Raw genomic sequence first — 18,621 nt, forward strand, 5'->3', positions numbered from 1 at the left:
AGGAAATAGAGACAGACTAAATAATTTGCCCAGTCTCACACTACCATTAAAAGTAGTCTGAAGTGAGATTTGAACTCTTGAAGATTAGTGTTCCTAACTTTAGAACCAGTGCTCTATGAGCTAAGGAGCCACCTAGCAGTACCAATCCCTAGGGAGAATGGAACTGGCATTGCTGTATAGTAGCTAGGGAAAAAAGCCTCAGAGTAAGGAATTCTGCCTCTGATTCATATTAAATTAGCTCTGAAACATATCAACTTGTTTAATTTTTCAATAACTTGAGCAGCATCAATGGAGGGAATTTCTATGTGTCAAGAGTTCCTCAAATCAATGAAATCAGATATCTTAATCCTTTCTTTTCCTCCTGTCCTAATGTTCTCCCACTTCCCACCATAAAGGGAGTAGATTTTGTGGGGGAAACCAAGTTATGAAGGAAACAAGATTCATCAAACAGGTTAGACTTCTGTTAAACCATGCACGAACCTGGTACCTTTTTGAGAAATAATGTACCTTAAACTAAAAGAACATTTTCACATTCTTTCCTCATCTACTAAAAACTAAGGTTATATATAAAAATGGAATTTGTATTATCAGGGAGAATATTTCATCTTCTATTAATTGTGCTAGTTGGATCTTCTTTGTTTACTGTAAATGAATTTCAACATAAAGTCTTTGGCTTTATGAGCTAAACTTTCAATTGCATCACTGGATTAAATCAACAGCACTGTGGTAATCAGCTGAGGTTCAGAGTCCTCCAGTGGGTCAACAACCAAAGTCAACATTTTGGATGGCCTTCCAAATCAACTTCCAGGATGTTTAGTAAGTAAGGTCAGTTCTAAAAATGCCCCAGGATTCTTTAGAAACAGCCAGTGTGCAATCCTTTTGGGGAAAAACAAAACAACAAAACAAAACAAAACAAAACAAAAACTATTCAAAGCTTACCTTGTCTATTAAAAACTCAGGTATATATTGAAAGTGAAAAATTATCCAAACTTATTAAAAAAATTTTTATCATCCTGAAGACAAAAGCATCCTGACCCTGATGTTTGCTTCAGTGTTTTGAATTTTGCTTTGGGCAGTAAGGCCAAAAGTTCCAATGTTCTTTCCATTTTCCTAGTACAAATTCCTTGAAGGAAAGAATTTGGTTTCATTTTATTTTCAGTAAACAATAACAAATGTTTCTTGTCCCATTTTATGCTATTATTTGTAATGATAAATCCTTTTTGCCTCAACCTATTATGGTTTCTTATCTATAGTGATTAATGCTTGTTGAATTGGATTGGAATTGTCTAAAGAATATGATGGAAGGATTAATGGCGAATATATTCAATTTCCAAAGTAGAATCTTTGTCGACCATGTAGTTTTCCCTCCATTACTTTTTTTTTTTAATACTGACTTCTTTTATCTATTAACAATTTGGGAACAAAATTCATTGCCTTGAGTCATTCAATAAGCATTAATGAAGTCCTTCCTATTCCAGAAACTGATACACCTTGGGAATACAAAGACAAAATTAAACATAGGCTTCTATCAAAGAACTTACATTCAATTGGGGGACATAATATGAACACAGAAAAGTAACATTAAAAGTAAATACAGAGACAATATTTTCCAACTTTTATATAATTTATTCCTGTGGTAATCTGTCAAAGTACATCTTTATGCTTCACAATCCTTAGGGATTTTTTTAAAAGACTTTGAAAATACAAAAACTTGTAAACATATCTGATATAGATTTAATAATGTCACACAAGGATTTCTTTTTTTAAAATGTTATGTTTGTTCTATTATGAGCAAAATAAAAACCTTGAAAAGCATCACAGGATTCAGTCATTTTTTGTCATTATATATTTTTCTCAACCAATTAGACACTAATAGTATAACTGCTCTCATGTTCAGAGTTTGGCAATTTGCTTATGGTAAAAAAAAGAGCTCACATTAAGAAAATAATATACACAAAACTGTAGTGTTAGCATGGAAAGAACAGAAGCCCCAAAGTGAATGATTTACAATTAAAGTGATCAAGCTCATCACTGATGGAAAAATGACATAAAAAATGTTTCTCCTTTTTTTTTTTCCCCCTGAGACAATTGGGGTTAAGTGACTTGCCCAGGGTCACACAGCTAGGAATTGTTAAGTGTCTGAAACCAAATTTGAACTCAGGTCCTCCTGACTTCAGGGCTGGTGCTCTATCCACCTTGCCACCTACCTGCCCCATGTGTCTCTCTTCCTTACTAAGATAAAGCATGATGAATATGAAATATTTCCTATACTGTCAGACTCAGCTGGTATGTTTTTGGTTGATTTGATGAACAATTTCTTACTTTTTTTTTCTTTTTATTTTCTTTTGAGTTGTACAGAAGGTGCTGATATAGAAGTAGAAGGAGCCCTTTCATTTTAGAATTTTATACCTCAATGAACCACTGGTCTGATCCAGTCCTCTTCCTTTCTCTATGGCTTGCTGAATATGGAAGGAAGAAAGCATATATTTAGAAAATAAAGTTGTCTATAAAGAAAAAAATAATTAAAATGAGTTTTTATTTTGAATAGTTGGGAAATTTTTTTAATAGTTAAGAAAACAATTGAAAATTATTTCAAGCTTTTGAAAGACTTTAAAACATTGGAAATCACTTCCTTAGAATGAGTAAAATTTTGTTGATTTACTAAAGATTGGCTTTCATTATCTTTTATGGATAAAATCTTCAACTTAGATGGGAAAAATGCTATGAGAAGCATACTATATTTGCCACAAATAATATGGTATAATTTTAAAACATGAGTCTCATTCAGCCACAGTGACTATAAGTCAAAGAAAAGAATAGCATATTTACATTTTATTTTCTAATACAATCTTTCCTCAGCCTTTTTCTTTGACAGAGTTCTGGAGGAATTTCACAGAGAACATTTCATATGCCTTCAAATCTATAAAGTATGAATTTCTTTAGTTTGAGCTCTTGATTTTTGTAGCATGTGGACTTACAATTTGGGAACTCTCTTAAGGGATACAGATTGACCACTCAGGCAGAAATTAAGGTTTTAGATTGCCTGGGAAGGGAATAGAAATTTAGATTTCTTGTCTGTGGTCAATGAAAAGCTGTGACAGTTGTGATAAAGGCAGGATTTGAACTTTTATCTACCAGATACCTTGATTTGCTCTGGCAAATTCCTGGAAGAATAATGATTGTTTAAGGTAGTTTCTGATACTCAGCTCAATTTTGGATATTCACTCTCCCTACATCATTGTTGTCCATCATTCCTCTCAGGTTAGAAGGTGATGATGCTATAAATTCAGGAGAGAAAAAGAAAAGGATGAAAAGGGATTACTGTATATTTGCCACTTGATGATTTATGTCCTTTTGTCCACTTAGAGGACTGAATCAATTTCTGAATAAGGTACAGGCTTAACTGTGTACCTTTAAATATTTACTAAAGCCTCAAATACCTTTGCCTGCTCTTATAATCAACTCTGTTTTCCAACTCCTATGTGGACATCAGGTATCCTAAGTAGAATGTCACAGGCCATTTGACTATAAGATCGGAAGCATCTTCTAAATTTTTGTTACCAAAATATTATTTTCCACCAAGAAATTTAGGATCTAAGACAGAGACCTGGAGGATGCCATAGAGGCCATCAAATTCAACCTTTACATCTTATGAATGGGGATAATAAGACGCACAAATAACTTGCTAAAGTTCTCACAGGAAATAAATAGAGGATCAACAATTCAGATCCAGGTCCTCTGACTCCAAGAGATGCTAAAACTCATTTATTACTTGATTATACCATTCTATGAAATTATTTGTGAATTTGTTATTTATTACATTATTATTTATTCACAACCCAAAGAATTTCAACGTTTTTCAACTTCACTTAGGAGATAGTTCTACCACTCACTCCTGCAGGTAGTTGCAAAAAGCCCTTTCTGGAATGACCTTTCTAAAGCTCTAGGAAGAACAAGGCTTACTTGGGGCATCACAAATTGTATTCAGCTGGGACCTGAGGCTCTTCGTAGGGATTTCAGAGTAGGATGAGTGTCTATCTTTCTTTCCTATCTGTTTCAATGCCTAAGTAGACTAAAGGGCACTGGGTGACCAAGTAGTTATTACTTAACATGCTTTCCTATCCTTAGATAATTGTCATATGGTTTACTGCCATTACTTTAAAGGCTGGGGTTACATCACCAGATTAAGTACTCGGTGGACAAAGATATAATCTGAATCCAAAAAGTTTGGACATTAGTGAAAGGTAACTTAACAGAACATTCTAATTTTAGTTTCTCATCAATCTGAAACTATGTTTAATGCATCAGCAACAAATGACGTCATTAAAGTTAAAAAAAAAGTGTGATGATAAAATGGGTAATTTTATCTGCAGTATATAAAGGTTTGCAAAGAGCGACATATACATCATCTTATTCTGAGTCTCAGTGTAACCTTGTGAGGTAGGTGCTAGAATTGGCTCCACTTTTACAGATGAGGCAACCAAGGCTCAGAGAGATTAGCTGACCTGCCTACCTCTGTCCCAGGATTGTTGTGAGGTTCACAATTATAAAAGGTTTAGCTTAGTGCCTGACACATAGTGAGCACTATAAGAGTCAGCTATTATTATGCTCTGCTGCCTTCAGAGAGAGCAGAATAGAGATCCAGAATCCTGGCAGAGAGGGTCACTCTGCTTTGGTCTTTATTAGTCATAGTCCGTACCCTCCCTCAAGGTTCTCCTGTCATTGGCAGGACACAGGGTCAGAAGGGAAATGTATGTGCACCCAAACTAGCCTTCTTTTCCTCAAACACAAGACAAGCCCCCTTCTGTCTCTGTCTTTGTGTTGCCATACTCCATGCTTGGTGTGGACTCCCTCCTTACCTTGACCTTATAGAATCCCTCTCATCTTTCTAAGATGAAGTCTAAGAGCCATCTTCTGAATAAAAAGTTTCCCGATTCCTACTACCAGTGCCCTTCTTTCTAAACCTACCTTATATTTAACTACTTTATAATATATATACTATATACATATACATATATATACTATATACATATATAACTATATACATATATATATGCATGTGTGTGTATATATACACATATAAACATACATTTGTATTTATTTACTTTATATTTACTAGGTGTATATTTACTCTGTACTTGTTCTCCCCCCCCCCCCCATCTCCAACAATTAGAATGCAAACTCCTTGTGGATAAGAATTACCTCATGTGTCTTTAGGGTACAGTATACAGACAGTGCCTAATACATGCTCATTGATTGCTAAATGCTTATGTTTCTTTAGTGCTTATTATCTGGTATACAGATAATATTCTTCAATATTGACAAATATTCTTCAATAATCTCCATTACTTAAGTCTGATTTGTAAGAGCCAAGCTACAGAATAAAATCTGATCCTGCAAAATGGCTCCAGCTTGTCCATCTAAGGAGTTGGAAGCAAGTAGTAGAAAATACGAATTTTCAAGATGAGAGATAACATTTGACTCCCTCTGAGTGTTTCGCTTTCTTTCCTGAGTCTATCCTGATCACCCTTTGACCCTCAGAACTATTATTTCATAAAGAACTTGAACTTCACTCCTAAAAGTTTGACTCTATACCAAGGTATGCATCCAAGTCTCCTTGGATATGGTTGTGTTAGACTTGATTTAGATAAAAGTTCTTCAGAATCATAGCATGGGAGGCTCAGAAGTTCTCAAGCCTGGAAAATTTCTCTTCTTGTGGCCCACCTGGGGATGAGCCTTTTTTGCATTTAACTAGGCTAGTGTTGGAACATCAGATATACAGTCTACCTTCCACTCTGTCCCAATGCATCCTATAAAAATCACAGGAAATTGGGTGTATGGGGACATGTCTTTATGAGGAGATATAAATAGCTAAGTGCTTAACCATTCCTTAAATGGGGGCCACCATTTACTCAGAGGGCTAGTAAGAAACTTTCTAATTTTAAAAACTAGATTGTGTACAAGTCCAGTAAAGAAACTTGAGAGGTCTGTGTTTGTATATGTATCCATATGTGTGTGTGTGTGTAAAAAAAAATAATTAAAAAATATATATAATATATACATTAAATTGATACATATAAATATGTATTTATATCTATACATATATAATTATGTACATGAGGGGGCTGGGAGTTAAAATTCTTACTAAATAAAAGTTAGGGAAAATAGTACCAAGTACTAAATTGATGTATATAAAAGCTTATCTGTTTTGCAAACTCTCTTAAATTCCTTGAAGAGACTTTGGATTTTTGTGTCCACATTGCTTAGCACCACACCCAGAATTTAGAAGGAAGTTAAATGACCCTGATGGGTATATACTTTATTTGTAGTTATATTGTAGCTTTATTTATGTTAATTGATACAATAGGGAAAATGAGGTTATTTAAAATGGATTTAAAACAAAGAATCTAAAGAAAAGTTCTAAAAATCATTTTTAAACAATTACTTAAGTCTGATTTGAGAGAATTTATCTGGATATTGCCTATGACTTGCTTTCTTATTCATCACCCAAGTACTAAGCCTCTCCTTTAATTGTTGCATTTGGGTGGAGGGGACATTACATACACAAACCCTACAAAAAAGTTTAAATGTAGGGGAAACAAATATAAAACATCATTTCCACAGGTAATATGTAGCCTTTGACCAATCCAACTACTTAGCTTGCTGTAGAGATGTAAATTCAAGTGAATTTTCAAAGTCCTAATTTTAAAACACTATGATCTGAACTCCAGGTTTAATATTAGGTTACTTTTAAGATTGTAATCAAAACTTTGAACTAAAAGTTGAGATCTATAGCCATTTAGGAAAAGAATAGAATGCCTGTCTCACACAGCTTCCAAACTATCAAGTTAGAAGAAACCAACAAAACAACTTATAACAACCTGTTTTCTTTATTGGAAAATGTTACTAGCAAAAACCCAATATATATTATGTATACAATGTATAAAATTATATACATTTTTCTTTTAAAAAAGGTTTCTCTCTCTTCCCTGCTTATGGAGCAAATATTTTAGAATGTAGTTGATACGTTAAAGTAAAATAAAAATCTCAAAGGGTCATGGTTACATTCTACTTAGAATTTGGCAAACATAAAGCATAAAGCTTTGATATGAAAAAGAGTATTTTATTGACTAAAATACATTTCATTGTTGTCTTTTGTCTTTCTATCAGTTACTTCATCTTTTTTCCAAATAGAACTCTTCCTTGTGCCAAAGAAAAAACAATAAGTAAAATCATCTGATACAGTAACCACATCTGATGACATTGATAACATTGATAACATTCTGTCCTAATAGTCTCTTGCCTTTTTATTTCAAAGAGAAGATATGTCATTATCTGTTTTTTCCCCCTATGACTCAATTTGACTTCAAATAGGGATTATTTTGTAAGAAAATCTATCATTGAGTGAAATTGATCAAAAAAAAAAAATATATATATATACTTTGGGATGTTATTGCAATTATAACAACTAATGGTTATGAGTCATTCCTTTAGAAAAGAAAATACATATATATGTACATATTTGGATATACATACATATATATGTAAATTTTTAAAATATGGCTATTCCCAACTGTAAAATTGTATTTGGTACTGAATGATCAATTAGCTTGTGAAATTCCTTGTAACTTCATGATGATTTGAAAGAAAAATATTTTTAAAGATCAGTCAATAATAGCAGTGGTCCTTGAGCAGGATCCTTGTGAATCTATCTTAAATTCTGACAAATGATTTTTGTGTTGTGAAGGTCTAAATTTTAGAAAGTAATTCACAGAAGTGAAAGGAAATTCAGGTTATATAGAAAAGGAGAGAACAGAAAACACCAACAGAATGTTTTTAAATGTCAGGCTAGACATAAAATTGCAAGAATGTATTGTTTGTGGCCCCATATTGGAACAGAGACAAAATGATTAAGGCAAAATAGAAACCTAAAAAATATGCAAAGAAGAATTTGGTCAACATTAAAGGCTTCTAAAGATTCACCTTGAGATCCTTTGAAAAAGCTGACAACCTTGTAAGTCACTGACTTCTGCTAACTTTCCTTGAAGTTAAGTTTTCCCAGGTCTTGTTCTAATGTGCTGGCAAGGCAGCTTTTTCACATGGCCATGAGTTTACAGGCAGATTTATCAGACAAACTCTGATTGAAATAGACATGAACTGGCCTTGGAACCACAGGATCTCCATGGTATTCTTGGGTATTCTTGGCCAGAGATTCTGAATCACTGTCTCTGTCTCTCTATCTCTGTCCTTTCTGTCTCTCTCTGTTTCTGTCTCTATTTCTAGTTTCTGACAACAAGAAAATAAGAATAGTAATATAGAAATTGACTAAGAACAATCAAAATATGTCTTATGCCTCATAACTATATCCTTGAGAAATAGAAAGCACAATATAGCCATTTCTCAATTTTCCATATTAGTAGGGTTCAAAAAGAAAATTATATGGACATGATATCAATGAGATTAATTTTAGACAAATATTAGACTCTTTCCCTTCCAATTATCTCAGATCTATGGGGGTAGGCAATGATAGAAAAAGTTTTCAGTTTTCCAGAGAAGAATGCTTTCAATATAAAGCAATAGCACTTGTCAAGGTAGAAGGGATAGCTCAGTCAGGTAAGACCAGATGGCACCAAATAATGTTCACTTATGTTTTTGCATAATGAAAATAAAAACAGAATAGAACCCAGAAAAAAACTTAAAGAGCTATCTAAACCAAAGTTTAGAATCATGAAATTTTAACAAGTTTACTGGATAATTTGAGGCAATGACTGCATTAAATAATCTCCATCCTTTTAAGCAAATGAAAAGTTAAAAGCAATTGGATTGAAATTGATTAACGGGACAGGTATGGACAAATATTTAGAGCAGTACTTCTTCCCCCTTTTTTTGTATCATAAATCCTTGGAACACCGGTGAAGCCTAAAGCAGAACAATGCTTTTTAAAATAACTTGAAGAAATGCTAGATTTTAGTTAGATGTTATGAAAAATAATTTCTGTTATTCAAGTTCACTGATCTTCTGAAATATCCATAGGATCCAAGTTAAGATCACCTTAGCTAGATAGTCAAATTAAGAGAATATCTGAATGGGCATGGAGAACTCAAGGAAGACCACCTACCAGTGAATTTATGGAATGATATAGACTGCAGTTACATGGGATAGACAGATATAGATAACCTGAAAAGTAGAACAGTAAAGGCCAAGGATTCCTGGGTCCTTTGGCTTTTGGCAAACCTCCATTTGGCATGGAATAAAATACATTTTAGGAGATTCAATATGAAAAGAAATGTAATGTTTTTATATGTAATATATACACATTACATATGTGTATATTACACATAAAACTAATACATTTATATATATATATATATATATAGTATATATACATATAAATGCACATAAGAAATGAAGTCGTATACAAGTAGCTCTAAGAAATGAATTTCTTCTATCTTATAAATGAAGTTGACGCAGGAGGAAGTTCTGATTTAAGACTTAGGGATATAAACAACCAAAGAGATCATCTAGAAGATGAAATACCTACAAAGTTTCAAGTGGGTCAACAGGCTGATGGAGGCAGAAGGAGAGAAACCAGTTAGAAACTAGTTAGTTGGAATAGGAGAAACTTCTTGTCTTATTTGTCAATATTCTGTCCCTGAATCATTTTTAAAGGAAAAAAATAAGACTCTATTAGTCCTAGAGAAAAATAGAAAACTGAAAAATTTCATTACCAAGGAACTCCCTAAAATCCATAACCAGTCCTTCCTATATAGGAAAAATAGATATATTTAACACTGAAACCATGACAATTTGTAATCATTACATTTAAGGTAAATTTGCAAGTTGTAAGTGGGAAAAATCTACTTTTCAGATATGAAAAGAATGGATTTAAATGGAACTGGGAGATACCATCAAGGTACGTATGATCTCTGTGTAGCAAGGGCATCTAGAGAACTGATTTACCCTGATAGGTTCAGAGAAATGTGGGACTAGAGATTCCCAGGAAGAGCCAACTGACTTTGTAGACCTTGAAACTTTGTCAGCGATGTGGCTGAAAGTAATTTCGAGGGCAAACTCACAGAGGCTGTTGATCTCTTTCAGGAAGAGATAAAGCTTGTTGTTGCCAGGAAGTTAGAGAAGGGACAAAAGAAGGCAATAAACATTTATATATCATCTAATATGGCCAGTTCCTAGGCTAAATACCATTTTTTTTTAAAGCATATCTCATTTAAGACGCATGACAACATTGGGAGGTTAAGTGCATTACTATTTCCACTTTACAGATGAGGAAACTGAGGTAGATAGAGATCATCAAGTTATGAAGTGGCTGAGCCTGAATTTTAACTCCGATGGTCCCAACTGTAGGTCCAGAGCTGCACTGTACCACCCCACAGAAAATGTTTCTTAAGGAAAACAATGGAAGAATCTGTGGGTGACTCCACTGTTGAGGAACTCTAGATAGGTGAGTAATATAGGTCAAGTAAATTGCATAAGCCCCACAAATGTGGGGGAAAGAAAAGAAATTTGAGACCCCTTTTCTTGTAAGGACCATTTGGAGACCCTTTAATCCCATTCCATTTTGGTGACAAGATTTGTCCAAGATCACACAGGAAAAGTTGGGTTTTCTGTCTCTACATCCATCATTCTTTATGCTGCATCATATTTTTTCATTAAACAAGTAGAGGAAATTAGGGAATAGACTATGAAACCAGCTCTGGTGGGTATCAAAATCTGGCCAACGAGTATAAGTCGAATAACTTTCAGGAGAGTTGGGCTGAGCAGACAAAAGGGCCACCATATTAAAATTGGGAAATTGACTACTTATTTCATAATTATCAGCATTGGGCTAGCCATGGTAGAAGTGATCTCAACTATTGGGGAGACTGAGGCAAGCACATCTCTTGAGCTTGGGAGTTGAGCTATTGTCAATTAGGTAGTCATTCCTTAGGGTTAAGTTTCGCATCAATGCACAGGGCCCCTGAGCTCTACCAGTCTTGTTCAGGCCAGAAACAGAGCATGTTAAAGCTCCCAGGCTTATCAGTGCTGAGATATGACCTACAAGAATAGCCTAAGAGAGACGGGGATGATCCAATCTTAAAAAAACAAAACAGAACAGAACTCCCCTCCCCCATCAAATAAATAAATGCCTTAATTATGCTAATGACCTGTTTGTAAATTGAGAGAATAAAAGACCAATCCAAGGATGGCAAAGTGCAGTCCAGGTAAGAATTATACCAATTAAGTTTTAGAGCGTGGTGTAAATTGGTATATGAAAGATGTTGAGTAACTACCTGTTGATTGGTGGTGCCCTAGCTCTTAGGGAGAAATAGAATACATGTCTTTCCTATCCAGCTTTATGAAATGTTAAAAGCTGGAAGCTTGTGGGGGTGAGGAGGGACTTTGATCTACAGCTTCCCTCAGAGCAGAGATTTTTAACCATTTTTGTCTCAGACCTAGTGAAGGCTATGTATGGACTTCTCGGAATAGAGTTAGTTTTTGGTTTGTTTTAATAAAAGAAAAGCTAGATTTCACATGGAGGGTTAGTGAAAATAAAGATTTTTCCCCCTTATCCAAGTTCATGGTTCCCCCTGAATCCACAAATTTGTCCAGGTTAAGAACCCCTTCTCTGAGGTAACAAAACACACCGAGACCGTTATTCTAAAGCACAAAATGAAGGGCTCAGAGGTAAAGTTAGGCCACAGGTATTAGCAGAGGGCTGTGGTGGGGGTGGTGGGATGAATAGCTTTAACCCTCCATGCCCAATTTCTGCCACACTTTTTTTTTTTTTTTTAAAGCAACTTTGTTTCTACAATCTAGAATACATTTGGGTTTTCCTCTCCTTGAGGGCAAATGGTCAAAAGGGACAAACGGTCCCACCCCACACCTTGCTTACCTGGCTGGGAGGCAGGAGTCGGAGCCTTGGCAGTGCCCAGGCCGAGGGCTGGGCTGCGCTCGCTGCGCGGGGCGCCCGCGGCTTGCCGGGTACCCGCGCCGGAGCGGATCGAGCCTCGCCAAGTAACTCTTGGGCAGCGAAGGGACAAACTCCGGGGCTCCAGGCGTCCCGCGCGGCGGTGACAGCGGCGGCTCCGGCTGCCGAGCTGGCAGCAGGGGTTGTGCAACGAGCAGCAGGGACTCTGGGCTCCCCCCTCACGCGGGCGCCGGACGGACGAGGCTGCTCCCCTCCATAGAGCGTTGCCCGGGGCCGGATGGATGGCTCCGCTCCCTCCGCTCCGCGCTGCCCAGTCCGGTCCAGCCCTGCCTAGCCCGATCCACAAGGACTTCTGGGGAGGGCCTGTCCAGGCGGCCACGGCTGCTTTGCTTTATAGAGGGGCGTAGCTGCGGAGCGCTGCCGGCTTCCGAGGGGCGCGGCTCGGGTTTGCTTCAGGATTATTGCCTCCTCCCCTCCCCCTCGTCCCCTCCTCCGAGAGCCCCTCCAGGACTGTCCCAGAAGGCGATCTCAATCAGCCCCTTCATCTAATCACATCCGCTAACCTAGCGGGGGTCATTTACCGGGGCGATGTCTGTGGTACACCGTGTCTCGTTCCCTCCTCAGGACTAAACTTTCCCGGCTGGAGCCGGGACCTTCTGTTCCCTTCCTCGTCTTAAGCCTGAAGTCACATGGATACATTTCTTTTCTAAGTTCGAGACCGGAGTGGCCAGTCACCTTTATTCCCTCCGGACATCATCAGCGTGGCCGCCGCAATGATTATTAATAATTAGAAGGCAGGAACGCCTCGTTCCAAATCTAGCATCTCTCACACTGGCCGAGTGTCCATAGGGATGGCCCTTAACTTTTAGTGCTCTGGGAGAGACTAATTAGGACACTAAGTTGTAGATAAGATGCCAACTTGTATTGATAGAGTGAGTTTCCTAGACTAATGGGCAAAAAAGTCCACTCGCTCTCCTTGATAATAGAAATTAATAAAAGCTAAACCCAGGCAAAGTGCTAATTGATGTAGAGGGGGGAAAAGAAGAAACATTACCTCCTCCCAAGTTATTATAAAGTGGGGCCAAATTAATTTTCTAATTCCCCAAGAATAGATATTGAGCATCTCTAGAGACCTGAAGCATTTAGAAACGAGGCTAAGCTATCAAATGATCCTTGAGTAGGAAGATTAAAAAAAAAAAATTAAAAAAAATCAGTAACTGTAAGAAACTGAGGTAAAAGACTGTATTATGAAGGCTTATATTTTCCTGTATTCTTAGAAAACTTGAAAATGCCAGAGACTCGGATTGGAGTTTTAGCATTATTTATATGTAGCATTCAAGAGCCCTTTCAATAAGGAAATTCAACACACTTTAAACTTCACAATATTTCCCACCCCCACTGTCTTCTGTATGATGTGTTTCCATAGCTGTGAAGGACTGAGAGATATGTTGTTTGGGGCTTCAAGAGCAAGGAAACATTTCTTTTTTTGAGAGGTCCCGATAAGAGATTTCTCTGTCTTTCTAATTATTAGATCCTAAGGAGTGGTATGGGATAGAAGTCTAAAAGACTAGGTTCTACTTTTTATTCAACCGATCAGCACTTAACACGTGACTGCTGTATACCAGACATTTAAAAAAAAAAGTTTCTGTGCTCCAGCAATTTAGGATTTATTGAAGGAGACAAAAATGAGCAAGTAAATATAAAGTCATAGCTGTGACTGGGCATATCTTTCCTTTCTCTGGGCTTTTGTTTTCCTAATCTGGAAAAAGAAGGCATTTGGAATGGATCATTTCCAAGTTCCAGATCTAAAATTATATAATGCTGGATCTTTGATTTTCTTCCTACAAGGCTTTTTCTAGAAAACCATGCTACTTTCCTGGTACCAAGTATCCCATCCCTAAATATTATTGTAAATTTTAAACAAATAACCTTCTTCTCCAGGTCTTGCCTTCCCACCCTTCCCAGCAACCAAGAAAATTGAAGCATGATGGGAAAGTAAGTAGTTTGAAAGGATTTTTCCTCCTCCCCATAAAATAATTTCCTAGCTAAATATTTGGTTTTCTCCATCAGGAATGCAACATTGGATGCCGACATTTTTTATTTAATTATTTTTTCAGGTTTTTTTTTTTTTTTTTTTTTTTTTTTTTTTTCCAGTTAAACTTATCAGATTGTTTCATGGTGTCATAGAGTTTAGTCCAGTGTCACACAACATCTTCCTGAAAACAGTTTAGTTGAGGGTATATTCTTAATGGGGTAAAGCCATATAACAGCAGTGTAACTGGGGTAAAGCCATATAACAGTCACACTTGTTTACTAATCTGACTCTGGTGCTATCAGCTTTTCTTTATAGGCAACCCTAGACCTCCAGTCCATCTCTGTTCCAATGATACTATTACTGCAGAAAGCTGAGTTATGATGGGAGTACTCTCCCAAAAGGGTGGGGTCTCAGAGTAAATGATATTATGCTGTCAAAAAGATGCAGATGAGAAGGAAATTCCAAGAAATTGATAGAAACTTTAGCCAGATAAATAGAACTTTTTAAACAGTTGATTTTTTTCTATTGCATCAACATATTACGACATATTAAGATAAAATATAGTGATTTCTCACTGTTTTTCAGGGCTGGCCACCAACTTCTGTGAGTTTTCCAAAAGTCCCATTAAAAAAACAACAACAACACAAAACTTTAGGATCATCTAATTGTATCTCAGCAATTTTTATTTGAAATTCATAGATGTGGAAATGAGTTCTTTTCAAGTCAATGTTTTCCCTTCCCCCATATATTGAACTTCTACTTAGGTGCAAAGAAATACAAAGAATAATAATATGTGGTTCCTACTTTCATATTTATAGTCTTGTTGTCAAGGTAATTCAAAATAATAAACACATAAGTATGATGGAAATTAGAAGTGAGAAGAATAAGAGTAGTCATTAATTATTCAGGACAACAGGATTATAATGAACCTTTTTTTACTCTGAAATATTTATATTTAATATTCCTTATTTTTATCAATTAATTTTATTAATTTATTTAAAATATATTTTAAACATTTTTCCTAATTGCATGTAAATTTTTTTTGCATTCATTAAAATTTTTTGAGTTCTAAATTTTCTTTTCCTTATCCCTCCCTAAAAAGGTAATCAATTTAATATAGGTTATATATGTGCAATCATATGAAACATATATCCATATTAGGCATATTGTACAAGAAGCACAGGCCAAAAGGAAACACATACACACATATAAATAAAGAAAATATCATGCTTCAAACTGCATTCAGATTCCATCAGTTCTTTCTCTGGATTTGAAAAGTATTTTCCATCATGAGTTCTTTGGAATTATCTTGGATCATTGTATTGCTGAAAATAGCTATCATTTACATTAGTTCATCATACAATATTGTAGTTATTGTGTACAATGTTCTTCTGGTTCGGCTCACTTTACTTTGCGACAGTTCCTGTAATTCTTCTAAGTTTTCTGAGAGCATCCTGCTTTTAGCACAATAGTATTCCGTTACATTCACTATCATAACTTGTTCAGCCATTCCCCAGTTGGTAGATATCCCCTCAATTTCCACTTCTTTGGAACCACAAAAATTGCTGCCCTAATTTTGTTTATACATGTAGGTCCTTCTCCCCCTTCCTCTTATGGTCTCTTTAGAATGTAGACCTGGTGTTGGTATTGCTAGATTACAAAATTTGATTTGTTATTTGGATTTAGTTACAAATCACTCTCTAGAATGGTTGGATCATTTCACAACTACACCAAGGATAATGCTTTCCTGTTTTAAAAGGTAAATTCAGTAATAGTGTATCATAAAAGGAAAAAATGGTAAACCTAGATATCACATATTCTAGTTTGTGACATTTATTCTGCATTAGTTTATGGATCTCTTTACCTGGAGAAATGGTACAGTCAAACTCTTGTCTCTTGTTATAATCTCTTCCCTGATGATCTCATTAGCTCTCATAAGTTCAATTATCATTTCTAGCCAGATAACTTCCAAATCTCTATGTTGAGTCTGAATCTTTCTCCAGAACCTCAGTTTTGCATTACCAGTTTCTTGAATGACTATAAGACTCAAAATCAACATATAGAAACAGAAATTATTCTGTTTCCTTTTAAACCTCTTAAAATATCTTGTCAAATATATCACCATTTTCCCAGTCACCAAGTTTTGTGACCCTAAAGATCTCCTTGACTCTTCTATCTTATTCAGTATCTCCACCAAATTCTATTAGTTGCTAAATCTTGTTAACTGTTATTTCTGTCATATCTTTTATTATGTGTTATGTATTATGCACATAATCTCTATGACAGTTTTGTTTAAGCCTCCTAATTGGTCTCCTTGCTTCTACCATTGGTCCACAAAAGGTCCTTAGTATGTGCTTCTTGATTGATTCCTACCAGCATTCCCCTATCCCTCAAAAATTTTAGTACTTCTCTCTTCTCCTTCCTTCCCCTCTTACCTCTAGGATAAAATACAAAACCTTCCCCTGATTTTTAAAGTTTACTACTATCTCGCTTCCACATAAATTTCTAGTTTTATTTTATGTTTCTTCCTTCATGTACTCTCCATTCAAGTTAGTCAATAAACTTTTATTAAGCACCTACTACATGAAAGACACTGTGCTAAACATTGGGATACAAAGAAAGGCAAAGGACAATCCCTGCTCTTAAGGAGCTCACGATCTAATGGCTAAAAGTCAAAATGACCTAGTTGTTTGTTTATAGACATATTATTACCCCTATTTTACAGATGAGGAAACTAAAGGAAACGTAGGCTAAGTGACTTGACCAAGTTCATATAGCTAGTGTCCCAAGCTAGATTTGAATTTAGGTCTTTCCAACTCCAGGCCCAACACTCTATCCATTATGTTACCTAATTGCCTATTTTATAAAGAATATTACCCAGGGTGGCTAGAGGTGTTCTGCAATACAGTATGTTCCAGGCAGCTGCCTCCTCCATTATCCCTTATTCCACTGCCTGTTACTGCCTGCAAGAGCAGCTGCTGTCCATAAGCCTGAGTGGTACATAGGGTGTAGGGGAGGCTGGCACCCTGCTTGGCAGCTCGAAACACTGACTTTTGCAGTCTGGAGTGAAGCATCATAGGCTCAACTTAGCAAACTCAGTCCTTTCATTTTGCTTTGTTTATTTCTGTGTTAGTGACCTCTTACTTCACCCCTGGATTTTCATTTAGCCTGATTCCAGTCCCTAACTTTGTTTGCAATCATATGATCAGAATTGAATATGAATCCAATTAAAAACATCTCTCAGGCTAGGCTCTAGGCATTTAGTATGTAGTTTGACCCTGGGCTAGTTCCAACAGTCTGACCTGAGGCAGATCCACCTTGGACAGTTCACTCATTATACAATTTGAATGTCAAATTGTATTTAGCATTTTACAAGTATTCAAATGCACTCATTATTTTAAGAAATGCTTTTTTAAAAATTAAGTATATTATATCTTATCAAAAGGATAATCAATCAATAAACATTTATTTAGGAAGTGCCTACTATGTACCCAGGCACTGTCCAAGATTCTGGAGATATCCTCCTAAAAGTCAATTTGGTTTTGCCTTCTAAGAATTTATATTGTACTAGACAATAACGTTTAAACCTTGATTGACAGATAGATGAAAAAGGACCTGAATGCATCTGTTATACAAGATTTTTTTCTCTCTAGACATCTCTTGGGACAGCCAATAAGAGCATTCCTAAGTACATACAAGTGCTATACAAAGGAGACACAACTATAGGTGGGAAAGTATAAGTGATTGAGGGGACCAGAAGATAGTGTTTGAGTTGAGCTGAAAGAAGCCAGTAATCAAAGGTGAAGATGAGAAGGGGAAAATGTTCTAGGACTTGGATTTAGCCAGTGAAAGGCACAGGGATAGGAAATGAATGTCATGTCATGTATGAAGAAGAGCAACTGGACCAGGAAGTTCAGACAACAATGTACTTAGAAGGAATTAACTGATCCAAAGATCAGAGAAGTATGGAAGGATCCAGCTTCTGAAAAGATAATGCAAGCAGCCAGAAAAAGAGCCACAATTAGGATTAACCAGAACCTAGCGGTTTCCACCTTCAAGGACGGAAGCTCCTGGAATCTGATATTCCGAAAAGCAAAGGAATGGGGAAGACAGTGGAGAATAAACTATGCAGCTAAAATGAGCATTATCTTTCAGGGATGAAGATGGACATTCATTGATATAGATGAAATTCACCTAGTTCACAGTGTTGAACAGAGAAGTTTGTGTTTGATGCATATAAAAAGTGGTATGAAATAATAAATGGAGAGCAAGTCAGGAAGATTTGAGTTGAAATCCCACTTTAATCCCACTCAGCAGCTATGTGGCCTTGGGCAAATCCATTTAGCCAAGCAGGGCAGTGGAAATTGATCTATATTGATTGAAGAAAGAGTTCCCCATAACAATGCAATTATATGTTTGAAAAAATCCAAAGATAATAGAACAACATTAGAAATTATTTGAATAGGGAATGAATAGTCAGATCCATTCTTTAGGAACATCACTTTGGTGGGTGGGTAGAGGCTAGGAAGATATTGAAATACCAGGGAAGACAGAGGCAATGACAGCATGAACGTAGATGGTATTTATGTGAGTAGAGAGGAGATGTATGTGAGAGATCTGTGGAGATAGAAATAGCAAGATCTGACAACTGACCATGTGG

At 36.1% G+C, this 18,621-nt stretch overlaps 1 protein-coding gene and 1 long non-coding RNA gene across 2 annotated transcripts in view; both read right to left on the reverse strand.

The window, feature by feature from the left end:
- Positions 1-12,881, reverse strand: part of AGTR1 (angiotensin II receptor type 1) — a 48,057-nt gene extending 35,176 nt beyond the window's left edge. The window contains exon 1 of the mRNA XM_074298383.1: positions 11,891-12,881. The gene's annotated coding sequence lies outside the window, so the exon portion shown is untranslated. The remainder of the gene's footprint in view (positions 1-11,890) is intronic.
- On the reverse strand, positions 1,936-8,288 carry LOC141564814 (uncharacterized). The gene is made up of 3 exons (XR_012488738.1): positions 7,984-8,288; positions 3,143-3,278; positions 1,936-2,459 (listed from the first exon to the last, which is right to left on the reverse strand). It is a non-coding gene; the product is annotated as an uncharacterized LOC141564814 (long non-coding RNA).
- Positions 12,882-18,621: the final 5,740 nt, after the last annotated feature.

The sequence above is a fragment of the Sminthopsis crassicaudata genome, chromosome 3, assembly GCF_048593235.1.
Source record: "Sminthopsis crassicaudata isolate SCR6 chromosome 3, ASM4859323v1, whole genome shotgun sequence".
Classification (NCBI taxonomy): domain Eukaryota; kingdom Metazoa; phylum Chordata; class Mammalia; order Dasyuromorphia; family Dasyuridae; genus Sminthopsis; species Sminthopsis crassicaudata.